The sequence below is a fragment of the Thermobia domestica genome, chromosome 14 (assembly GCF_964235325.1).
Source record: "Thermobia domestica chromosome 14, izTheDome1.hap1.1, whole genome shotgun sequence".
Lineage (NCBI taxonomy): Eukaryota > Metazoa > Arthropoda > Insecta > Zygentoma > Lepismatidae > Thermobia > Thermobia domestica.
The window spans coordinates 166,462,044-166,489,669 of record NC_137467.1 but is presented as its reverse complement, the minus strand read 5'-3'; the positions used below and the strand labels follow the sequence as shown (position 1 = coordinate 166,489,669).

At 39.0% G+C, this 27,626-nt stretch overlaps 1 protein-coding gene across 4 annotated transcripts in view; it reads left to right on the top strand.

Moving 5' to 3' along the window:
• The window catches only part of egh (beta-1,4-mannosyltransferase egh), a 163,840-nt gene that overhangs the window by 7,851 nt on the left and 128,363 nt on the right, over positions 1 to 27,626 (top strand). The window contains exon 1 of one of the 4 annotated variants that reach the window (XM_081739135.1): positions 3,055 to 3,156. The exons of the other annotated variants lie outside the window; for them this stretch is intronic. The gene's annotated coding sequence lies outside the window, so the exon portion shown is untranslated. Of the gene's footprint in view, positions 1 to 3,054; positions 3,157 to 27,626 lie in introns of those variants that run through there. 4 annotated transcript variants of the gene reach the window in all.

The window sequence follows — 27,626 nt, the reverse complement described above, 5'->3', positions numbered from 1 at the left end:
AAGTACTCGTATAAGTTGTTAAAAGTTATAGAGCGCCAGCCAAACATATTCAAAACTGCTCGGCCAGGGTTTAGGGTTGTCAGCGGCTCGGCTCACAACTCATTTACTATCGAGCCGAACCGAGAAGTAAGTCGAGCCAATAGTTCACCAGCACTAAAAGCATTCCACATTAGTGCTTACATTTCTCATGGCTTTTGTTTTCCAGTCTAATCAGGCCGTGATTTCAAAACGAGCTGACTCTACTCGAGAAACCTGACTCGAAACTCGAGTCGAGTTTTAGCTCGACTCGTCCCAATCCTAACTGGAAATTTCTGAGTTCGGTTCACCGGCTTTGTTTTGCTTGTTAAATGCTTTATATTCAAACCAGCATATGACAAATTTTGAGGCATATGTTATGGAAAAAGGTTAAGAATGCAATTTATTACTAGTTTGCAGAAATCTTATAAAGGGTTAAATATAGAGCTTCTGGGAAATTTCTTTCGGTTAGTATATTTCTCGTGTGTTTTCCCGAGGATGGCTTTAACAACTTTGTTGTTTCTTTCTATACCCATGATAAGTGTGTTTCTGAAAACTACCTCCATCGTTTCTTTGTCATAATTAATTTGTGAATGTAATTTTTGGAAAGAGCATCTTTTCAGTATCGAGACAAGTCACCTTAGTTCTCTAGTAGCAATAGAGATTTAATCTCCTCGGTACTAAATTAGTGTATATAATGCGTTGCTATACAATTTTATAAGATGATCTTGGGATTCACCGTCTACTCCTTGATAAACAATATTTTGATAAATTTAGTAAACCAAAAGCATTTTCTTTTCCGAGCGTCGACAGGAGAGATAATGATGTCATGATAACGAAAAAGTGATTTATTTGGGTAACTTCTTGTCCATCCGAATTCTATAAGTTACTCGCTCCTAGAGGCATTACCAAGATTTAAGCTTAAGATTTTTCGTAATATACTGTGGGTGGTGGTCTTAATTTTCTCCCTACCTCCAAAAGCAAGGGAAAGTTGTGTGCTGCAGGCTGAAGGTAAAGGATTGTGAATTTTCCCGGGGATGGCTTTAACAACTTTGTTGTTTCTTTCTACCTATATAATTAAAAATGAAAGTGACTATGTTTATGACTTAACTCTTGAACCATCTGACCGATATCGATCAAATTTTCAACGTATATGAGGTTCGAGCCCATGGCAATATTCAGCATTTCACTTTCACGGTGCAACTTAGGGAAGATATATACAAAAATGATCAAAAATGGCATATTAGTGTCGAATCCGTGGTTTTCAGAGTCGCTGAGATGAACAATGACACTTCCGATGCAGTTTAAATCCAAATTCAACCCCGCAAATGGGGGACGGGGAGATATATAAAATGATCGATATCAGAAAGCGCTTCGGTAATAGAAAAACTGACTGACTAACGGAACATATTACTAACTTTTCCTATTTTAACCCAGCGAAGCACGTAATTGACGCTTGTATTTCATAAATCAAAGTTTCATTAAAACCCCTTTAATATAGTGTGATAATATTTAAGGTTGGGAAATCCAAAAGAGAATTCAGTTTTGGGATAAGTATATATATAAAGGCGCGCATGAGCAAATTCCGAATCAAAACCATGCTTTGTCTTCTTCTACGTCCGAGGAATCATCCATTTCGAGTTTGTGCCACCAGGACAACCTGTCAACGCAGGATTTTATCTAGAATTGCTCAAGAGACTGAAGCGCAGGGTCGCCTGCGTTCGAAGTGACATCAAAGACTCAATGAGACTCCACCACGACAATGCACCAAGTCACACCGCCTTCACCTTTGTCGACTTCCTGGCCCCGAGCAGAACCCCAGTGGTCCCCCACCTCCGTATAGTCTTGACCTGGCTCCTAGTGACTTTTTTTTTTTTTTTTTTTTGTTTCCCCGTTTGAAGAGACACCTCAAAGGAAAACATTGGGACTCCGTGCAGAACATTCAAGCCCATGTTACAAGGTTTTTAAAAGCTGTTCCAACCGAGGACTTTAAAGATGCTTTCCAGGCGTGGAAAACACGTCTCCAGAAGTGGATCGATGCAGAAGGAGCGTATTTTGAGGAATTTTAAAGATTTGTAACAATTGGAACAATAAAACAGTTTTTCTAAAGCAATGCTCATTACATTCATAATGAACCCTGTATATATGTTCGATAAATTTGGTCAAAAAATACGCAGGCGATTGTGTTCATGTTTCATTAAGAGCTCTAGAATATAGCATAAATAAGTTTTTTTGAAAAAAAACAAAAAAAAAAAAAAAACGTAAGCGGTAGTTTATTTCCGGAAGATTTTTTCAAGGATAACTGTGATAATTTTGTTCATATTCCATAAATATTTACAATAATAGCTTCAGGAGTAACTGCAGCATAGCATGACGATTTTAAGACTTGGGAGCAACAAGGTTTAGTGTGATGGCTCGTACTTTGTTTTTATTTTCCTCTCTTCGAGAAATAGTAAAGGAGAAAACGCATCTTTAGGTTCTGTCCTTGGCACGCGGTCTGATCTGCTACTGGAGTTAGGAAGTACTAAAATAAACTCAGACGATAACTACATTATCCTTAGGGAAGGAAGTCAATACATCTGTATTTATAATTGTCACTGTTGCCAAGCTAATCCGTTAAGTGTATTTAGATAGCGTTTATCTTCTAAGTAATACGTGCTGTATTATATATAATATGAGAAAGACGCTACTTTGCTCAACGGTTACATAATGATCGGGGATATGGCTCGCTCATATAGAGACTATATCTATATGAATAAATATGTTTAAATGAATAAATATCTTTTTTCGAAGAAGAGTAAGAAAGCAAAGGTCCAAGGAAGAAGCCTTGTGAAACACTTGTTTCCTCTGTCCGTGTTTGTTCACGATTTTGCAATTTTGTTTACTTTTAAACGTAAAAGCCAAGTGTTTGCGTGGACAATACGAAGCATTCTTCATGTGAGGTTGTCATTGATGACTAAGTGTTTGTTTTGATTACTGATGATGACGTATCAGTTCATTTAACCATATTTTAAACCAACTGCTCTCTTAATAAATTGATCGAAGGAGGAAACGTGGTTATACATTGGTTACAAGTGCCGAACAACGTGAATGGTCCGTGCCACAGTTTTTAATTTATGGCTGACTGTTGAGTGTTAGGAGGTGAGGTTCTGTAATTTCTGATTTAATTTTTTTTAAAAGGCTCTGATTGTTTCAAATGAACCGTGATGTTTTTCAATTTTCCTGAAATTACAGAGTGCATAAAAAGCAGTGGCAACGCTGTTATCACGCCAGAATACTATTTCTCAGCACTACAAGAGTTCCGTGGCTGATAAGGTAATGTGAAGCAATGAAGTGTGACCAGTGATAACGATTGTGTTATTCAGTCAAAAACAGCAGTGCCGTGAAGTTGAGGAGGAAAGTGGGATTGAGTTGATTTGATTTTAACGACCTTTTCAGCAGGGAGGCTATATGAGACATGACCTACTGATTAATGTGGAATCCGAACCACATGAGCTGCCGCCGGGAAACGAGCCCAGGTCTCCCACGGTAAAGGCACGTACGCTAAACGCTTAGCCATGAAGGAACTCAGGAGGAAAGTGGAAGTACCATGACAATATGTTTCGGAAAGGCAAACAACGTGCGTGGATCAGGACTGAAGTGACACATGGCCGCAGTGTGCGACAATTTCGGGGATTTCGTGAGAAACTTTTCGCCAAAATGAAGGAACTACTTTATGGGAAGTACTACGACACAACAGAAACTACCATTCATACTAGGGTTGGTCCAAATTTTCCGGAATCCGGAAGTTTATATTCCGAAATCGTAAATTTTCCGATTTTACTTTCCGGATTCCGGAAATTAAAAATTCCGGAATTGCCCATCCCTAATTCATACTATATGGCAATCCCTGTGAACATTGAGAAAGATTGACGCACTGACGGTGTATGACGCCTTCCGCACAGTGTGACAGAATGTGATATGAGATGGGAGGCGTTACATTGAAGGAATAAGTAATGTTTTGTGTGCATAAAGCCAGGTACGAGTTATAACATTGTTCGATTGAGGGGAAGCGGAAGCAATGACGGCCTTTACATAAGGCAAGCCAGGCACCAGCACGTAAGTCTTTCAATAAATTTCGGGAAGCTTAGATAATTCCGAAAAGTAAACCGATTACAGTTCTATTTCTGTAAGTAGCCCATGTACAGGACACTAACAGATACACTATAAGCAAAAATAATTCCACTATTTCCCCCATCTAAATGTTCAGAATATTGGCGAGTCCTGTTGCCCTTCACTTCGTCCTGTAGTATTTCAGTACCCATCAGGGAGGTATGCTTTGTGTCGTTATCAATACACACTTTTTAACTTCGAGGAAGGTTCGAAGTTTAACCAGAGTATTCAGCTTCTTAGAGAATCTGGTATGAAATTAATAAAGAAGTATTACCAACCGAATGGAGGAATTATTTAAAATAATTGCGGTGTACTAATCCAATTTAGAAAACATTGTGCGCCAGGACTTCGGTGCAATTTTACATTTGTCTTGTTCTCGTGAGGTGATGGCTCGATGAATTTGCGAACGTCAGAGATTTTTTGAATCTCCATTCTATTCTTCTTAACCTGCTCCTTGTTTCATGTATCTAAACCACTTATTACCGTACCTGAACTACGAACATTTGAAAGTAATTTTATGTAGTATGCATTATCCCAGAGATCCGCTCGATACTAATGCTCTTGCATTTCACAATAGATTTGGTAACCAAAAGGTTTTAAGTATAATTTTCACAGTTAAAAAGCTAAATCTCGATTCAGGTAGATTAGATTGATACATTGTCCCTGTCACGTATGAATTTTAAGAAGGCTTTTATTTTAATTTTTGGGCTGGATCCGGATCGCGGGCCATTTGACTATGGCTCCACTAAGCAAAGAGTTTGTACATGTACACCTTCCTGTGTTTTTTCAGTAATATCATTGACAAACTCTCAATGCATTACTTTTTCGATCTTTATAACCTGCAACCCTCGTAGTTGAGTGTGTCAAACGCTGGTTGGCAAACAACATTAAGTTACAAGTGCGAGTTCTGCTTGCCACGGAAGGCGGTGTTTGTATGACATAATGTTATATTGACTACTGTTATCATAGTAGTTTCTTATTTCCCCATTTATCTTACAGAACTCCTTCATAGTACATGGTTAGCGCGGGAGACTGGGTTCGATTCCCACTGAGATGTTCAGATCTCATAGTAAGCTATAGATCTACTCATAGATCATAGAGCCTCGGTGCTGAAAGGAATGTAAAACTTCAAACTAACTAACCAACATATTTACCGTATAAACGCGAGATGTTAAGTGTAGTAAAGGATTAATTAATCAAAATGACAATAATTCCGAATAGACTAATTTTGTCAAAAATGAACTGGGAAGTAGTGACTCAGCGCATCTCATTATATTCTAAAAGCAAATTAGTTTAACATAGTGAAACCTTGTCGATCCATTACTGGATGGATGTTTCTGGAACTTTTGTCTACAAGTACCTACGCATATCTTTAGAAATTATTTTCCACGTTAGTCGTTCCAGTTTCTATACAACACTGTGTGGGTAAAGACATTTTTTGTCCCTTGGTATCTAATCATGAATTGCTTTTGTTCACCTATTATCGTTATTTCTTGCAACATGATCGACTCGCTATCACTGCCTGTATTTTCCTGATAATATCCGCCACTTACATCATCTTTCTGATCTGTATGATTATTTTCTATTTTCCTATATTTGCAAGTTGTTCTCAGTGCACATTTCTCCATATTTCGTACCGAATGTGCATACTGTGGATATTTAATTTTGTTAGATGGTTGATGTTGTTCGTTGAAATTTCGTGTCCCTTTTCAGTATAAAGGTTATGTGAGATGTGGACCTACAGTTAAAGTAGGATCCGAACCACCATAATCTTTTCTCCCACCGGGAGTTGAATCCAGGACGAAAGGTGCACGCGCAAACCAGCAAGAGTCTCAAACTGTTTGCTTCATCTCGAAAAAGGACTGAAACGTGGAAGAGCTATTGACTGCATATCCCAGATTCAAATTTGAGCAGAACATGAACGCTAAAAATGTATTTTAAGAGGTTATTCATTAGCCAGTTCTTAGTTTCTAGCTACGTACAATTTAGCATTCAGGAGTTACCTCGGAAGAAATGTTCAAAATCAATTTTGAATACTAATTTACAATACTCAGGGATGCCCACAGAGGGGGGGGGGGGCATGACGCAAATTGCGTCATTGAAATATTTGGCGGGGGTAAAAATCTATATAAATATGTTTGAGCGGGTGTAAAAATTAATCGAAAAGATGATTTTTTCATGGAAGAACACCTACGGATAGACAATTGGGGGGGGGCACCACTGCAATACTCATGGCCCCCATAGCAAAACATGCCGCGATCTGCGATGTGATGGCAGAAAATTTGCCGTGCCTGTGCAGAAAAAATAAAAAACAAACAGAAAAGTATAAAAACATGCCTGCTATGTGTAGATGTCTTAAATTCACGGACGACTCGCATAAATATAGTTTGAACTGTTTTTTACGTCGCGCAAAGTGTATTTTTGACAATCACAAGTGTTTCTTCTGCACAAAATTTTTGACTTACAAAAGCTTATCGCGGAAAGACAAAGAAAGTTTGCCATCAGGCTCATGGCAAACAGGAAAGTTATTACAAATTAAGTACTGCTGCGTTGTTTTTCATTGTATATAATATACTGCTTATGTTAAGCAACTTTTTGTAATATTGCTGTTTGTAAACAAAGACCTCTGAAACCGAGAATAATTCTGTATTTTCTTGATGGTATTTTTACTACTGAGATGATCGCATGTTTTATGTGTAGCCTGTATGAAATGGATTCTGCCTTTCGGATTAAGTATTCTGCCTTTCGGCAGGTCCTGGGACTAAAGAGCTTTTTCAATTTTAGATTTAGTTCTGGAAATGTTTCTTCCAACTTTTTCGATCTTCAGCTTCCTCTTTTAACTCCAAATATTTTCTTCTGTTTCTCAAATCATCGATCAGTTGTGTTCTTCTTCCTATTCCTCGCTTTCCTTCCATCTTCCCTTTTATGGCGGTATGAAGAATACAATTTCTTCGCAAGATGTGTCCAGAACAATTGGCCTTCCTGTGAAGGATGCTGGCTAGAAGTGTTCTCTTCTCTCCTATACGTTTTAAAACATCTTCGTTTGTTGCTCTCTCTCTGTCCATTTTTTTCCCTCCATTTTCCTCCAACACCACATTTCGAAGCTCTCCAAATATTTCTTCACTAACTTCCGTGATGTCCAAATCTCAGAACCATACAGTCCAGTGCTCCAGATATAGCACTTGAGCAACTTCTTCCTAAGTTAAGAGTAATCTTTTCTTGTTGAATGCTTCTTTCGCTATGGCAATTCTTGACCTGATCTCTTTGGTGCACTAGGCGTCTCTTGTCAAAATACTTCCCAGATACCTGAAATTCTCGACCTTTTTAAGTTTTTCTACTCTGACCCGTAAGGGCGCGTTTCCTCGGGATATTTTCATGACTTTCGACTTTTCGATGTATGCAATGAATATATATCGTTTACAGACAGATGATCACGTCCAATTGGTGTATGTTATTCAGAGGTTTCACTCTGCCAATTCTTCTGTAGTACAATAGAAAGTCGAAAATCCGAACTAATTGGGATCACAGGTAGTTCGGATTTTCGAAAATGACCAAGAAAATGCTATTTAGACTTAAATATACTGCACAGTATGCTCTTTTATCGATACAGTGGTTATACAGTACAAACAGTAATTACAATACCGTACGTAAGGCTACTTCCATGTAATGTTTCTGAAGAACCTGCTCGTACACTGAATTACACTGTTCTTGTAACTCACACTTAAAACTTAACTTGTATAGGCCTAAGGGAAAATAAAAATATGTATGACAGACAATTACATATGAATGAGCTTTTGTAAAAACACTGACTTCATACAAAGAAATTTGAATTAGTGTACTGTCACTGGCTTTTAAGGACCGCGTTCGGATTATTGACGACCTACTGTAATTATGTTATAATTATTGCCTACAGGGTTGGACATTGTACTAAACGGTTCATGCCACATTGCACTCTCGCTAATCCGCCCATTTCTTGAACGTTATGCGTGCTGAGTATGCTTCTTTAATTTGCATGTCTTTACTTACCTGTTGCAGTAAGCACAATTTAATACAGAGACACAGCAGATATTTAGTCACACAATATTAAATATCGAATTGAGGAGTGACTCATTTTATCTTCTTTTGTATAGATCCCATACGGTACGTGACGTTTGGGCACTGGACCTTTGGGCGCGAAGCCATTTGGACGCCAGACGTTTGGGCGTGAGTTAAATTAAAAAGTCATTATGTTAGGCTCTGAGTACTAAGTTCGAATCAAGATATCAAAAGGTGTCTACTGTAGTGGAAGTCCTTGAATTATACTGGATTTTGTTTTACATACTAGAAATACTGGAATTTCAAAATTGTAAAAACTGAATTAACAATTAAATTTTGTAAATTTAAGTTTCAGCCAAAGTTAAGTGTGCTTTTTATTTGATAACTTTTCAAGCCAAAGGTAAGTAGACCAAATTAGATATGATTGACTGCATTACATACATAGTGAGCCTATTCCATTAAACAAATTAAACAGGCCTTCTACTGTAGTTATGCAATAAGTGTGAATGTCACACATTTCTAGTGGCTAAATGACCAATATATGAACACTTAACAATATTTTTCACTTTGAAATCGTTCTTTTTTTCCTTTCGCCACTTTCTTTAATGCAGATTAAATGCTTACAATGGGATGAAAAAAAAAGTATGTTAAGTTTTGATTTTTATATTGGAATGTTAATATAAAAAAGTGATACCAGAAATACGGCATACTGCAGTTCCTAAACCCAATGTCTTAGACACCCTGTATTAACATCTATCCCTCAACTCGATTAGGATTTAGGATTTTTAGATTTCTGGGCTCTCGACATCTAAAGCCATTTAACCCGTCACGTTTGAGGGAGCACACTATCCGGGGAAAGGGAAAATAGGAAGCGGCCTGGACCTATAAATTAGATACTACCCCGGCATTATTAACAGTTCGTCTGATTCCTTCATTTCCTAGCTTTCTTATATAATACAAAAATTAGATCATTAGATCAGAAGTACAAGAATAGTGATCAAGCGAAAAATTCAGTCCATGACGAGGTTAGGCAACAAATACCAGAAACACATTAAACTATTTAATTTAGAAAATATACAGATAAATGAGGTGAAATAAAAATAGAAGTGTAGGAAATGTATATATATCTTGATTTGCGCTTAATTATCAGTGCCTAGCTTACTTTATATGTTGTAAATTGTGATTTTTACTATGTACCTCGCGCCCAAACGTCTGGCGCCTAAATGGTGGCGCGCAAACGTCCTGTCCCGGAATCCATAGGACCATGGACAAATAACATCAAATTTCATTGTGCGAGTCGCACTATTTGACGTTTCTGATCAGCAGACTAGATCCTTGGTACATTTTCTTTTAATATAAAGAAACGCAATACTTTGATTTTGTTTAAAATTCTCAATAAATAGACTTCAATCACTAATCAACGCTGCCAGTTGCCGTGCCACAAAAGTGGCGGGCTAGTCAGCAAGCCATTGTTCTACAGTATGTGTGACGGCCGCATAATTTTCAAAATTTTTCTCCCAAATGTGCCGTTTTAATTTGGAGAACAAATGGAAGTTCCTGGGGGCGGGAACTCGACAATAGGGAGGATGCATGTAGTTGAAATCCTGCAATGTCAATTGCTGCTATTGCATGGTGACTTCTGAGGGCTGGGTCATTATCCTGGTGTAAGAGGAGTAGTCTGCGTACATACCTCTCTTTTTTCCTTGACGGCCCCCTTTAATTTGAGAATTAACTGTAGGTATTAGTGGCCCATGATAGTGTGTGTCCGTGTTCTAGATAGTGCAAGGGGAACCCCTTTGGCGTCCCAAAACACAGTGGCCGTAACTTTGCTCACGTCTTATCAACGGTTACGTATGTTGATCAAGAGTAGAGTTCTCATGATTCCGTTCGGTCAGGGCTAACTTGGTCTCTGATGCATGGAATCTCGCGCTTTTTATCCACAGCTAACACTTGTGGGATCTATCTAAAAAAACACTTTTTAGACCCTAAATTTTCATGCAAGTTTCTTTTTATTGAATCAGTGGATATGCCCAAGGTCTCGCTTATTTTGGGCACTATTATTCTTGTCATTTATTATCCGATCATGCGCAACATTAAGGCTTTCTTGCATATACACTGCTGTTGGAGGACTAGCATCACTTTACAGCTTTGTCTCCCACAATGGAATTTAGGTAACTTTTTCTTTTCTTTCTTTCTTTCTTTCTTTTTTTTTTTTTTGCCAGTTGGTGGAAGGGGACACTATCGCCCGACACACTAACCATATCAGAGTGCATCTGCGCTCTGGAAGTATTTGATTAGTTTTCTCCATTTTCACAATCCGGATGCACTTACTACCTGCAAAACGGAGAGTACAACTAGTACCAATGACATTGCTCTATACTTTGGCACACATGGTGTTTGTAAAGCTGTAGAGTACAAACATATTAGAAGCACACAATTTTTGTTCAGATTCTTCTATATAAAGAATAATAGTTGTTGAACACTCCTCGTATGAAAGAAAGAACTATCCGCAAAAAAGTTTCGTGTTTTTTGGTGAAATTTAAAGATAAATAAAAGAAGAAAAGAATTCATGACCCAAACAGCGGGATTTCCCGAGCACTAAACTGTAGAATTATTTTTGGACTTTGAAATAAATAAATAAATAAAACCTAAGAAGCGGGAAACACAACACCTCTCGGTTCTTGCAACTGATTTTGCATGCAGACTAATCTTTGGAGAGCCACCATTAAGTAGTACATAGTTAACGTTATTTGAAATATCTCTCGAAGTGTGAACTTTCCATGTGTTGAAACAAAGAGTTCTGACAGTGAATGAATGCATGAAGACGCCCAATTGATATTCCAAAGGCTTCCTTGTCTTCTGTTCCTGTTGCGTGCCAACGCGTTCCTGGTAGAGGAACATTCTTGCTAACGAATAGTCTCTGCACTTTTATGTATAGCTGCTTTTATTCATCGCCAACTTTTCAACTCACTTTTTCTTTTCTCTGTACTTACAGCATTTATCTTTCACAGAAATAGTGTTGGCATCTTTATCATCATATTTAATACAATGTGTCCGTGTCATGAATGTGACAGTAAAACAAGTTAATTTCACTATTAAGTTATAGACGCATTTTTCATATTGGCCGATATCCTGTAGGCATTGTTTCAGGAGCGAATGTGCTTTAAAATGTTTGAAATTTGATGTTTTATAATATTCAAATTAACCTTTGGCTAGCTGGGGACGTTGCCCCCCAGGACTCCCGCTTTTGCTCTGCCTACGGGCTCGCATTTTGTATGTAATAGTAACTACCATAATGATAACGTAAGATAACAATAACCGTGCAGATTAACAGTATGGTACCGACCCAAGACAACTGCAACAAACAGGTTCCGTTTTACCCGTTTATCTCAGTCTACGGCCTCGCACCTCTTAAACTCAGTTTTACCGAATTTCATTTTTTTTTCTTATTTCACTACCTAAAAGATAACGTTTTGTATCCAAAGAAAACGCCCATTTAAATAACATGGAGATTTTTCATTTCCCCTTTAGACCCCGTAAAAACTAAAAATATTTACTTTTGGCAATTTTCCTGTGGGTTAGTCCCGGAAAGCTACAATCATACCAAATTTCATCATTCTAATCGTGCTGGATGTGCCTGGATGTGCCATTTTAAGGTGTAGTATACGTGCCATATAAATAATATGGGAAAGATTTTTCAACTTCCCATTAACCCTACTAAAATTGGAAATTTTTATTTTCAGTGATTTACTTAAGTAACGCTAACGAAAACGTACAAGCATCCGAATTTCAAACTCTAATTGAAATTGAGATCTTTGAGCTTTACGTCCCACGGTTTTGCGGCTAGGCTAAAGGAGACGGTGATGATGAGAAATGAATGAAATGGTGGAATAAAGAAAGAGGGAGGAAACGGGAGAACCCCGAGGAAACCCACGCAACGGTATTTGTCCACCACGAAGTTCACTTGACGCGAGCTGGGATCGAACCTGGGACTCCATGCACTAGAGGTGAACGCTCTACCATTGAACCACCGCGGCCCCTTATTCAAATCCTAAGTACCTTAGGCATGATATTGTAGACCTAGAAAACGCCTCTCTTTAGACCCCCTAAAAACTAAAAGTGTTCACTTTTGGAAATTTTCCTCTGGGTTAGTCGCAAAAAGTTATAATTATGCCAAATTTCAACTTACCACGTCAACCGGAAGTACTCGTTATTTTGTCAGTGAGTGATTGATTTCATGCAGTTTTAATAGTTAGGATTGTTACATCGGAGCTGTTTCATTTTAGATTCTGTAGTTATCGGGTATTGTGTTCAGTTGCAATGTTGAGCTAAAACACTATAATTAAAGGATTGAAATTTCCGAAACACGAAACTTCAAAAAAGATTGACATGAAAAGTAAGGAAATGTGTTGCATGGAAATAAATATAAATTATATACCGGCAATGACGCACCCACACAGGGGGGTTACCGGGTCCGGTATTCGTAATCCCTCAAAAATTTCGTGACTCGATATACATATTTGTACATTTTCTTTGTAAAATTGTGATTGTTTACCAGATAAATGTTTGGTGCACCCAAAATATTTTATTTCACGCCTCATCTGTACTCTTTTCTTTTCTTATAAAGCAGTCTAGTTTTACTCTAATAATAGAATACGAGGGAGGATCAGAAACTAGGTTACAAGGCTGATATTTCTGGAGTTTCGTCTGTTATAGAGGAATGAGGAGTATATGGTAATTTCAATATATGGAGTTTGAAACTGTGCAGAGTTTCGGCCATGGCCACCTACAGCGCTACTTGTAGGTAAACACAAATGGCGACTCGTTTGGAGAAATGGTATCGCGGAGAAGTCCGCTCAGTTATTGATTTCTGTAGGCGAAATACAAGGGTTGGATTTTTAGTAATGGGAACACTGCTATACATATACTCGGGAACAAAGCAATCCATTATAATTCATACCAGGTGAGCATAGTAGATGCCGACCCTCCCTCAGAGCACATGAACTCACCTGCCCTTCCCGCCATGCGCGCCCAGCGCCAGCAGTTAGAAGGCAGTTCTGAGTGAGAGCTCGTGGATACTGTCACGCTGCGTCAGTGCTCGCGGAATACAGTCATGTTTACAAAGTAAGATCTGTTTGAAAATCAGTGCTATGTAGTATTGCAAAATGTTTGCGGTGCAATTGCATTACCAGACTTACAATAGGAAGGTGGGTCAAGGCCTTTAATGACGGACGATAAAATCTCACAGACATGCCTGTAAGTGAAGATGTACAGAACGTGAATGCGTTAGTGCTAGCAGATCGGAACGCCACGATTCGTCAATTGGCCAACAACACAGGACTAGCGCATTCGACTGTCCTCAAAATTCTGAAGAACCTGGAATTGCGTAAAGGTTGATTCCAACTGATCTGACTGAACAACACTAGTGGCTACGATATGATGCCGCTCGAACACACTTCGAACGGTATCAAAGTGATGGTGAGGCCTTCTTACGGCGGATCATTGCTATTGATGAGACCTGGGCCAGAGCGTATGAACCAAAGCTGAAAACAGCAGTCAAACGAGTGGCGTTTCCTGGGTCACCGAGAAAAACAACAGTTCGGAATACCCCAACCAATGTGAAAGCTATGCTCATCATTGCATACGGCTGGGATGGTATAATCATAAACGATACCGTTCCCCAAGGACCCAACGTTAGTCCAGAGTACTACTGCATTTTTTCAAAACAATCTGCGAGCAGCTATAAGACGAAAACGACGCCATTTCCAGGTGAATCCATCCATCATTCTGCTTGACAATGCAAGGGCACATTCCCGCAGGTGCGGTCACTGATTTGTTGCATCGTTGGGGCAAGAAAGTTCTGTATCACCCCCGGCATTCTCCAGATTTGCCTCTGCGACTACCACCTCTTCCCGAAAATGAAGGAACAACTTCGTGGGACACGCATTCCGTACAGTTGATGATCTTCGGGCGACCGATCGCTCCATCCGCCCTATCCAGAGATCAGGCTCTGTCAACCGAGTCACAATGCTGGTGATTACATCGAGGGCCTGTAAAACTTCGAACTTTGTAAGTACTCTACTTCTCAAGATATACCGTTGTTGCCATTGCTAAAACTCCAACCCTTGTATGTAACCACGGCTTAAATTCACCGGCAGCTGGTAGATGTTCACGGAGAGACGGTAATTTCTCGTCAATATCTTGCAGAATGGTGTCGAAAGTTTGCGGCCGATAGAGTATACGTCACCGACGATGAGCACAGTGGCTGACCCAGTACGGTATCAACAGATTTGAACACAGCTCGCTTGGATGAGCTGATTCAGGAGAACAAATGGACCACGTTACGGCATCTGATGGCAGAATTGGAAATTTCGTTCGGAAGTGTGTCCCATCAGACGAGGAGGTGAAACACTTCGTAACAACGTGACTGAACACAAAAGGACAAGATTTTTACTAGGAGGGAATCTTCCAACTCATCCCGCGATGCAATAAGCCTCAACTGATATGGAGACTATGTCGAAAATAACCTTGGCTGTATTGGTTCTATGAAATAATATAGGGCTATACACGTTTCACTACAGGCTTTGTAACCTTATTTTCTGATCACCCCGTATAGCTGACAATACTTAATTGTTTATCATGTTTTCGGATGCAAAATAACACCTGTTCAATACTGTATAGCAGGGCGCAAAATTTCAAAATCAGACGTACCTGCCAATCCAAAAATGATGGCCCCCAGTGTCTTGTACGTACAATTTATGAGAGCCCTCTCCCCCCCCCCTTCCCCGCGGTCTTTGATTTGACAAAGAAAGAGTTTACATCAGATCATAAAATTTCAAAACAAGACAATTAGATTCAGGATAATCAATTTTGAATTGGACAATTTATATACATGTAAAAAAATATCTTACCTTAAGACTTCACATTTGTGTAAAGCTGTCTCTCTCTCTCTGCACTGAAGTACCAGTTGTCGATTGCAGTTTTTGGATCAAAGTCCTTTAAGTGAAGGACCATTGATGAATATTGTCAGCAAATCATCCAGTGTGTCAGTCTTCAGTGAATTCCTGTAGGCAGTTTTAACTCTGTTGAGACTACTGAAGCCTCACTTATATGAAGCAGTACTCACAGGTAAAAACTTCACAAAATGTGATAGTTGGAAGCAAATTTGGGAATCTCATAATGAAATTTTCACTGTTAAGGAGGGGCGAATTACAACGTTGTAAATGCTTCACTTTTCATGTGCGTTGTGAAAACTTCACATTCCGTGTTTTCTCTCACTTATTGTCAATTATTTTTGTGGGAAACAGAAAATTCTCATCTCTGTGAATTTAGGGAGAAACCATTCCTAATCTCCAAATTTCTAGTCTCCAATGGCGACCGGGAATTTTGCGCCCTGCTATATAGGGATAGGGTTTTGTAGTATTGGGATAGGGTCTTATAGTATTGAAATCCTCTGAAACTTTAAATCCCGCCGAACATAATTTCTGGGTGCGCGTCAGTATACCGGCGTATCCTTTCTTTACTTAGCGGCTATGGTGATTGGAACCAAGAGAGCAACTTTTCAAGCCTTGCACTTTCGTTGTCACCAAATTACGAAATTACTTGACTCACCCATTATATCCATTATTATGTATTATTATTCTTATATTTTCTGTTACTCGATTCGCCAGTGGAAAGCACGATGGCTCAGTGTAAGAGTTCAGCTAGGTTCAATCCCGGACAATTTGATTTTGTAGTGAACAACTCGTGTTCGTGGGTTCTCCTTTTTCATTCCGTCATTTTTTTTATAACCATTCACTTTCTTTAATAATTCAGTCTCCTTTAGCCTAAAGGGCATAAGTTATCATCGTGGGGACGTAAAACTAGAAATTTCATTTTGTTTAATTTCGAATGGCCAATGTTCGTAGATATCGATGATTTTTATAGTCAGTGTGTAGTTTTTCTTTCTTTTTTTAAATCTAAAATATAGATAGAGAAAAGCTTCATGTCGGGCATTTTCTGACTAAAAGGAAACAGACATTTTATAGAAATAGTTCCTCATTACCCTCTTAACAGCGAAAATTTTCGAATTAAAATTTCAGGGATTCGTGAGAAAAAACTGTTCTTGACGAAAGGATAAAAGTTAACATCCTCTTAGAGTACATCATCATTATAGGTATTCTGGCATTATTGGCAGGTCATTTGCTGCAGCTGAAAAGTTTCCATGCTCCACAATCTTCCTCTAACCTCTTTGTCTTTACGTACAATTTCTCTATTTCGATATCGTCCACTAACTGAAGTCTCCTTCGTCCTCTCCCTCTCTTTCCTGCCATCATACCCTCTAGCACGTCCCTCATGATACAGTTCCTTCTTAGACAATGTCCCAACTAGTTTCTCTTCCTCTTCTTAATAATATCTAAAATTGTTTTTTCCCCTCCACCACTTCTAACACCCTGTCATTCGTTTTCCGCTCGACCCAACTAATTCCCTCCATTCTTCTCCACGCTCCCATTTCGAAAGCTGCTTTTCATCATTTTTGCGTAATATCCATGTTTCTGACCCTACAGGACAATGCTCTCTATACGAAGTATTTTATTAGTCTTTTTCAACTCTTTATTCAGGCTCCCACAAAATAGTATTTTCTTTCTCCTAAACGCTTCCTTCGCCATTTATTTCACTTTCACACTTCATATCATTACTAATAATACTACCCAAGTATCGAAAACTATTCACTTGTTCTATTTTTTCCTCTTTTACTTCTATATTTGATACCGACCCCTTCATTTCAATTACCATGGCTTTTGTCTTTCAAACATTTTATTTTCATCCCATATTCTTCACAGCCCTTCCTCAAGTTTTCTAACATATTATTCTCTGATTCAGCAAGAAGCGTCATATCATTTGCAAACCGTAGCTAAGTAAAATATTCTCTTTCCTTCGCTGTTCAACGCCCCATTACCTTCCCATATAACTTCTATTGGGATACATGTTTTAAAAAATCCTTTCTTCTCCGCTGCTTTCGTGTCCAAAGAAGTTTGTAGTTCAAACTTTACGTTTCTGACTAGAAATATGACTTGGGCATTTATGAGTGAGTCTCTTTTGTGTAATATACTGTAGATTAACTCTGATAATTAGAAAGAACACGAGCTTGAAGATTAATTAATAATTGAAGATTCCAAATGTGAATGAAGGGTTGTCAATGAAGTATCGCTAACACTTACATACGTGTAGTTGGTTAACATTATCCTCATTCACTGATCGAAAAAGCTGGCAGCAAATTTCTTCGGAACGTAGTATTTTGCAACTGTCATCAAAGGTCCATGCTGTGTCAACTTTATCTTACATTGATTTCTCGTTTAGAATGAATTACCAATTTGGGTACATTTTCTTTGACGTAGAAAAGACGCGTGAGTCTAAGCAAGTTACATTGCACTCGATATAGCCTGTATGTTTCGACGTTGATAAGAAAGCTTGGAGATCTATACACTTCCGCTGTAGACAAATAGGCAGCAATAAGAGCGTGTTTTAAAAGCAGGATGCGAATTTGTGAAGAAGATAACAAGGGGCGGGGGTTCCACTGCAAAAGATTTGGTAAGGAATTTTGTGAAGTAGGAAGAAATGTCCAACGCATCTGATTGTTTGAAGTTATCTCAAACTCACACTTGTTTACATTTCCGCTCGCAAAATGATAATTTTCGAAGAATACGAATGGAAGACTAGTACCCGACTGATGAATGGTTAGCGAAGAACTGGTTAATGTATAATACCAGGAAAAGAAAGCAGTGTTGCCAGCAGCATATTTTACAGAAGCAAGCTGTCCTTTGGAATGTTCCGACATAGGAACATGAAGAGTTGAGGTGAGAATGCTCCTAACAGTAGCGAATCGAGAAGGGTCGTGGGGCCACGGTGGTGCAGTGGTAGATCTTTCACGTCTGGGCACGGGGTCCTTGGTTCGATCCCAGCTCGCGCGAAGTGAGCTTTGTGGTGAACAAACACCGTGTATGTGGGTTTCCTCGGGATGTATTGAAATAATTAGTAATATTATCCGACCTGGAACCCTAGCTGTGCGATTAATAGCAAATATAATTGCAGGTCATCTCCTTCTAACATTATTAGGTAATACTGGTCCCTCTTTATCACTCTATACTTTCATTGTTAATAACTGGGCATATTACCCTACTAATACTAGAATCCGCCGTCGCAGTTATTCAATCCTGTGTATTTGCAGTCATAGTTACATTATATCCAAGAGAAGTTACTTATGTCAGCACCACAAAATCACCCTTACCATCTAGTTGATCAAAGCCCCTGACCTTTTACTGGAGCTTTAGGGACCTTAATTACAACTACAGGTCTCACTAAATGATTTCATCAATACGACCCCTCCCTATTCCTCCTTGGTATACTAATTACGATATTAACTATAATTCAATGATGACGGGACGTAACCCGAAAAGGAACATATCAAGGATTATCCCGTTTTCTTATTCCATCATTTTATTCATTGTCATCATCAGTCTCCTTTAGCCTAATCAGCATAATTGTGGGACGTAAAACAAAAATTTTCGAGGAGGGTTGTTTAGGTGGAGGGGGCCAGTCACCAACTGGAAGATGAATATAAGCTGGAGGTGCGGAATTTTAGATCAAGACAGAATCAAGTAATGCAATATTAATTTCTTTACAACCGTACAACGACATCAGCATCTGTTCCATTTGGAGGGAACTCTGTTAAACTTGGATTAGTTGGGAGTCGAACGTTTTTTGTGTATCAAAACCAAAACAGAAAAAAAGGTAGTGGAATGGGAATAGCAGTCTACTCCGTCTTCCTCCCCGTGGATTCGCCATTGGCTCGTAATACTAGCAAACCTGGACTTAGAGGCCTAAGCAGTGGCGGATTCAGGAATGGGGGCAATCATCCCCCCCCCCCAGAAGAGGAAAGTTTTATACATTTTATATATAAATAAATCCCATCCCAGAGTTTGGAGCTCTTAAAAGTAGCTCTAAGTAGCAGTATTACAACCCACCGCTCCGCCCAGAAGTCCGTCCTGGCTCCGCCCCTGGGCCTAGGGTTCCTAGATAGTAAAATCTAAAGTCTCTTTTTGGTAATTTTGCAAAAAAAAAAAAAAAAAAAAAAAACGTACTTTGTCTTTAGAAGTCTTAGAAATAAAATAGACAAGTACAGCTATGCTTTTGCATATCATAATTTTTGCATTTATAGTTACAAGATTACGTTGCCACGCAGCGAACTTCCTTCTCAGCAAAGAAAATGATGACCTCACTATTGCTCACAGGCTGCGTTATTTCTGACACTATATACATCAGTGTTATGGCTATTATGTGATATCGTAGACGTAGATCTTAAATAATTATTTCCTTTAGCGCTGGAAATGACATTTTGTACACTTGCCGGAGCCTTTTCCGAGGTTGAAGCTGTAGACACAAATATTTCTTAAGATTTGAAAAATTTGTGACAACCCTCGTAGCTTATGCGCTAAACGACATGTGTACTGCAATAGTGACACAATACCTAGGTATTATGCTGCTTGTAAAACGTGTTATGGGCGGCCATTTGTATGGTTCCATTTATCAATACGGTATTTGCCGCTGCGTCCACCACCGCGATATTTGCCGCTTTGTGTGTCTGTGATTTTAGTATAACTCTTCCCTTTTCGCCTAATCGCTATAGCTTTAGTTAATGCGGAAAACTGAAAGTTATGCCATAAGAGCACGTCGCTGTTCCTTTAATCTTATCTGTAGGTGCGTCTCAATCAAAGTATTTTTCCAACACTATTGTTGGGAGTGTAACGTTATCTTTTACTGATACAGATAGCATTCCGAGTTAATGCCCAATGTCATGTCATTCGTGATCGATAGAAGGTTCGGCTGAGCGGATAAAATACTGACGTAACTTTTTTAAAAATTTTTTTATTGTGTGTAGATGTCTTCGTTGCCTTATCCGTGCTATTTTTATGGTTTCTTTTCTGAGGTAAGGTTCATTCTTTTTTTTAAGCAAAAACTTTCCAGAAGTTTTCTTCAGTATTTGCTATCGGCAAAGTAAAGAATTTTAATTATTTCGGGAACATTGATAGTAGGTCTATCGCTACGTTAAGGTTACCATATTTGCCTATTTAAACAAGCGTGTTTCCTTTCTCATTAGACTAGCGAACTCGGCGAATTCATTACTGAAACCGGAAATGGTCTACAACTTAAGGTACAATAGATAGAGAAGATAAGAAAATGAACCTGTCTTTCGGATCGTGGTCATAACAGCTTTTCCTTATCTCTTATAATTATTTATATATAGAAAAAGAAATGAATACTGACATACTACCGGTTTCAACAGAATAATAGCTTAAGTGAAATTTATTGTTTAATTGGTATCAAAAAACTTTTTGCTGTCCATACAAGGTTTAATCAAAAAGTACGGCGAGTGTAGTTGCACTGTGCCATCTATCGATGTTGTATCAGTGTTGCCACAGTGTTAGATCTGGAGTGGGCTGAAAAATAGTACCAAATTGAAACAAAAAGGGCTGAATTCATTATTTTATACCAATGTAATACATGGCTTTATAACACGAAACTAAAAGAGGTAAAATTCTATAACACTTCCCTCCCTCCAAGAGTGAAAATAAAGAAAGTACTCTTTTCAAAAATTATTTTCTAGAAACATCCAAATAAGAGGACCCCGAAACGCCGTGGAAGTAGATGAAACTTTTCTCGCATGTAGAGAGTATAACAGAGGTCGCAAATTAAAAGGGAAAACAGTTACCATCTTTGGTATGTATTGTAAGGAAACCAAACGCGCCTCTATTTGAAAGTAACCAATAAACCAAAACGGTATTATAGTCATATATGAAAAAATATATATAAAACGAGGAACAAAATATATATAAAACGAGGAACAAGTCAATCATCTCCGAGTTCGTGTGTTAAAATATAAATTATTGCACCTTATTCTTGCTTATTTTACGACCGAAGGAGGATATTAGTATTGACACTTTTGAAAATATCACAAGTATTTACTAAATAGTGCTGAATTGGGTAGAATTGTCCCAACTTTTTCACAAAAGGAGCTGAAAATGCCAGCGTGATACCAACGGGCCGTTGAATGACAAAAAGGGCTGAATTTGGTACAATTGTACCAAGTGTTGCAAAACTGCGTTGTATCCATTTCAACTAGTAAGCCCGGTAGCCTAAACCTTGGGTACAATCAGTGTCGAGTTTGAAATAGTTGGGACATGTTAGTTGGCTTCCAGAGGCAGAGGAGTGAGCACGTGTTAGGAGTGTCTACCAACATTCAGTTTTATTCTAAGCTGGTGAAAAGTGGTGATATTGAAGACTGTTCGCAATTGATATGAGCGATTCAAAAGCGGCAAAGAGTTCGTTGAAAACGAGGAATGATCGAGACGTCCTTCGACGTCAAAAACAGATGAAAACGTGCAAAAAAGTGGCACAAATGATTTGTTCAAACAGGCGAATGACTATTCGAGAGCTTTCTGAAGAATTAAATATCCGTGGAAAGCATTTTAACCTCAGATTAAATGGGCAAATGGCTTCCTTCACCTCGAAAACACCCGTACCACACCTTGCTTTTGATCTCAAGAGTTTTCGGCCGAAAAAATATTCCTGTCTGTTCACATCCACCGTACTATGTCCAGATATAACATGACGCGACTTCTGGCTCTTCCCAAAAATTAAAACTGGGCTTAAAGGAAAACCTTTAGACACCATTCCTCACATTAAGATGACCACTGCAGAGCAGCTGTTCGCTCTACCAAAAGAAGCCTACTAGAAATGCTTCCAGTCATGGATTCTATGTTGGAGATAAGTTCATTGCTAGTCAGGGACAGTACTTTGAAGGAGATAAAAATAAAATTATATATAAGCTTCTTATTTTGTTTCTAATAAAATTATTCACCGTACTTTTGGTTCACACCTCGTATTTCTGTTTTCGCTCTGTAGGGAATTAATATTAGAACCGGAAATGGTAGTTATTTCTACAACTTCTGGTTATGATGTAGGAATGAAGTCAGGACATAATACCCTGCGTTCCTCAGATGGAAGAAACTACTACTAACTGCACAATTTTTTCACTATGACCAGTGTTGAAACCGGAAATCGGAATTTTTTCCACCACTTGTGGTATCAGTAGAGGGATAACGGTCGAAGAAAGATTTATTCTTGAGGATGTGCCGACAAAACGTACCACTTTTGACGACCTGACATAAATGACAACCTGTCATGGACTAATTAAAACATTTCAGGTATTTAATCAGCGACAAAACGTACCACTTCAAGGAAAAGGTTGACCTTGAAGTGTCAGACATTTACTTAGAGGAAATCTGACATAAACAGGGTCGGTGGTGGTTATTAAAATTTACTTTCACCAAAGGTTTTCGTGGGGGGAAAATAGGCCTCCTCGCTACTGAGAAGAACTCCACAGAGACAGAGATGTGCGGCGCAAGGAAATACAAAAGAACCGAACAACTGTAATGTCCCTTTCACATTATCCGGCGATTTGCCGGATCCGGTCCCGGCGAATTGCCGGACGAGGTAGAAAGACATTGCAAGCAATGAAGCTCTTCCGGCGAGCAAAAACAGCCGGATCTCCGTGCTAGAATCCGGCGCGGCAAATCGCCGTGTATAGCCAAGCGGGACATTACAAGCAATGAAGCTCTTCACATATACGCGGCAAACTACCGGATGGGTGTTGGGGGAGGAAGCAAGTGTTGCCAGGAAAGAGTAGAAAGTGGCTGCTATAATATGGGAGCGTGTGGTTGTGTGTGTTATGTGGAGTGTGTTTGTGTATGTGGTTATGTTCTAGCCCAGTACATCTGGAGTAATTAACGAAACCTGTACATACAATATATGAGGAAAGGTGACATGTAAAATTAATTGAAAACGACCAATACTACCGAAGTGTCGAAATCAATATAAATTATTATTTTTCTATGTAATAGAAGATTGGGAGATGTCCGTGTAGCACTGGACAGATGACCTATAAATTTGTGGTGACCCAAAATTGAAATATACACTATCAAATATTTCAGCAATACAGTCCTTTGCTATATATTTATGTACTATTTTGCTACGCAAAGCAAGAGAGAATTCATGAGGTGATATTTGATAAATATACCGTACTTTATATATTTTATAATTATCTGGCTGTAATTTCTTGAATAGTCCTCTGAATTCAGAGACTAGAGCAGTGCTTTAAAGAGACTTGAGTCAATAGTCGGAACGCTTAAAACAAAAGAATAAACCCGAAATAGTATAATAATAATAATAATCATCATCATCTAATATAAATAAAATAAAGAGTTTATGTGTCTGTCTGTCTGTTTGCGGCCTAGGGACCATACGAATGGACCGAAAGTTACAAAAATTTGGTCACGGGTACCTTGGTCCAGGCTCCAGATCAAACCGATGCGTTTTTTCAAAATTCGAACCAGGAAGTCTCAGGGGGGCGTTTACCAGGACATGTAAAAATAGTAGAAAATGACCGATATTAGTGTCAAATCCATAGTTTTCGCGGTCACTAAGATCAATGGTAACACTACCATTAGCGATGACTTCACCCACCATTTGTATGCGGGCCGGGGATCACCAGAGGGGGGAAGGAATTTCGAGACATGTAAAAATAATCGAAAATGACGATATTAATGTCAAATCCATAGCTTTCGGGATCACTAAGCTCAATGGTGAAACTCAAGATAGCGTTTACTTTCACATTTAGTCCCCATCAGCTAAGGAACTTGAGCCAGGAGATCACTGAGACATGTAAAAAATAATCCACAATGACCAATATTAGTGTGAAATTCACAGTTTTCGCGGTCTGAGATAAATGGTGATACTTTCATTAGCGATGATTTTCAAATTCAGCCACCATTGTATGCGGGCCGGGAGTCACCGGGCTGGAGAATTGCGAGACATGTAAAAATAATCGAAAATGACCAATATTAGTGTCAAATCAATAGTTTTCGCTGTCGCTGAGATGAATAGTGATTCTCCCAAGGCGTTGACTTCCAAATACAGCCCCCGTCGACTGGGAGCCAGAGGCGTTGTTTTTCCAAAATTGGAACCAGAGGATCATAGAGGCGTTTACTTTCTATGTAAAAGTAGTAGAAAATGACAGATGTTAGTGTCACATTCATAGTCTTTGCGGTATCGGCTGAAGACCAGAGGCGATTTTTTCACAATTCGAACCAGGGAGGGGTCTCAGGGGGCGTTTACCGGGACATGTAAAAGTAGTAGAAAATGACCAATATTTGTGTCGAATTCATATTTATCGAGGTCGCTCAGATGTATATTGATACTCTCGATAGTGTTTATGTTCAAATTCAGCCCCATCGGCCTTCCCAATGAAAACACGTACGTTGTTGGATATATATTCACACAAAATGTATCTAATTTTAGAAATGTTTCTTAATTCTTCTCTCATTGTTCAGTTTGTTTACATTGATATTTTATCTGACCCGTGCGAAGAACGGGCATAACAGCTAGTAATAACAATAATAATGCCTGCAGACCAGTCTTGGGGTCAGTAGCTGAATGTTGGCTTGAGATTCTCGGATAGACCTCAACGGTTGACTATCCCGAGAGGACTTTAGCCTGGTTTTCTCAGTCACAACAGTTGAATACCGGAACGGTATTTTAAATATCCAGAACCGGGCCGCTATTTTGCCCAAGTTTATCAATTGTGGAAACAGTATAGAAAAATGTCTTCCAAAATACCGCTTCTCTAATAAAAAGTGCACATCTTTTCTGTATGTGGCATGCTTTCTCATTTCGGTAACAAACAGCCCGTATCCACGGGGGCTAGGGGGCCGGGTACCCTAAACTTTGGCTGGCCCCCTAAAATTTTCATGGTAGGCTTGCAAATGAACTATAATATGGTGATGAAGTATACTATGATTGGGTCGGGCCCCCCCTAACTTCTACCGGGCCCGCTCTAAATTTTTGGGCTGGCTACGGGCCTGGTAACAAAGCGAATAAAATGCATATTATTTTGCATTTGTCCACTGCAAATTCGGCTGTGAATATATGTAAAGTACTATTGATAAAGGAATTAACTTCTTGTGTTGAGTGTTTCGTTTCGTATATTGTAGTGAAATGTTTTAACATGTTTTTTCTTCAATATCTTATGACTACACGAAATTGACTCAGATCCTTTCTTCAACCATCTCAATTACATTAAATTTAACGATATCTATGTGTATAAAAAATACAAATTATCTTACCTTAATGTTACAGCCAACATTTCTGGAGGTTGAATACAGTTCCTAAACTTTGAATTCTGCCTTTGCAGCTGGGTCCATACGCAATCGAACAACTCATCAAAAGATGCGATAGACATACGAAAGTAATTAAAGAATTTTCCTTCGTCTTCCCTTAATTGTGGAAACAGTATAGAAAAATCTCTTTCAAGATACCGCTTCTCTAAAAAAAGGGTGAACCCATGTGTCTCTCTGACTTTTTTTTTTTTTTTTTTTTGCCTGTGTCTTAACAAGGCGAGTAGAAAACACATTTTGCGTCTGTCCATTACAACCACCACAACACGACAAGAGTCACTGAGTTTTGTTTCTTCAGTTGCACAGCAACCCTGCTCGCATATTTTTCATCCACGGCAAAACGCCGGATAATATGAAAGGGGCCGAAACCGGATCCGGCAAATCGCCGGATAATGTGAAAGAGGCCTAAAGAAGTGGTATTAAAAGAAGAAACACTCAAGATGTTTGACGGTACTTCTTTTCTGTTAGCTGACGACGGAGAAGAAAATAGAATTATATTTTTTTGTAGTGATAAGCGCAGAGAGCTTGAGACGCTTTAATCATTTTTTCATGAATGGTACTTTCAAGTGCTCTAGTAAACAGTTTTCTCAGATTTACAGTATCCATGCAGAGTTTGGCAGTACGTATGAAGAAACTGACATCAGTCCGGCAGTGTTTGCTTTATTGTCCAATAAGAATAAAGATACATATATTCGTTTGTTTCGACTCATACTTCAGTCTGTTCCGGAGTGGAAACCAGAAATAGTGAATGTGGATTTTGAATCGTCGGCCATATCTGCGCTTCGCCAAGTATTTCCTTCGACAGAAATCAGTGGATGCTTCTTCCATTTTAAGAAATGCCTTTGGGGGAAAGTTCAGGAGATAGCACTTTTGGTGGAGTATCGACAGAATGAGGAAATCAGGCATGGTCTTGGTCTTGCCTCCCTTGGTCTTAGTCTTGTTCTTACACGTACATCGGTACTTTTCTCACCACCAATCTGTTCAATTGTAACCTTATTTTGGCCGGTATATATATATATATATCGTCCTATCAAGTGGTAAGTTTAGACGCCTGTCATTATTTGATGGCTGATCGGAAGACTCTTCGCAAGTAGTCCTCCAGGCAAGTGGTACGTTTTGTCCTTGTCATTATTTAAAGTGTTTTAAGAAAACCCATCACAAACAACCATCAGGGAAAGAGGTACGTTTTGTCGTGTATTCATTCTTGAGACACGTAATCCGTACAAAGTAGCCACTTTTAGCCGTCTCTTACGTTTTGCTGTATGGAGATCAATATTAAAACAAAAAATTGTGGTGATGGAATATGTTGGTGGGACGCTCCAAGAATAAATAAATACATTCCTTGCTATCTGTTACAGGGTGACAATTAATGAACTATATGAAATAAAACGGAAATTAGTGACAAACTAGTAGTACACAAACTGTATTGCACATGGAAACGGTGCTACAGACATTCGGATTTAGGATATGACATGTTCGATATCTCTGTCATCTCTAGCGATGATGTGGCGCAGACGAACAGCAAAATTCTGCGTGACCCGCTGAAGTGTCGGAACATGTAGATAACATACTAAATGGCAGTTTTCAGCTCGGCAATGAATTTGGAGTTATTGCTGTACACCTTGTCATTAACCCCACAAAAATTTGTCATATGGGTTCAGATCCGGGGAATATGGCGGCCAAGCGAGTCATCTTCTAATGGCCTCTGGGTACCTCAGAGCCAGAATGCGGCCCCCGAAATTCTCCTGCGGGACGTCAAATAATCTCATGGTCCGATAGGGTCGAGATCCGTCTTCCATGGACCACATCTTGTCGAAATCAGGGTTACTTTGGATAATGGATTTGAAATCATTTTTCAAAACCGTCACGTATCATGCAGTAGTCACCTTGCCGTCAAGGAATATCGCACCTATTCCATGGCTGGACATTGTACACCACATCGTCACCTGTTCAGGGTGGAGAGATTTCTCCATTGCTAAATGCGGATTCTCAGTCCCCCAAATGTGCCAGTTTTCACTTGGAAATGGCCGATATCACACGTTGCGTGCGCATGCGCATACGAATTCCCATCATGCACTGTGGTCGGCCACGCAGTTCTGACGCCATCACGCGAACCGTTCAAAAATGATGACGATTTTACTGTTTCATATAGTT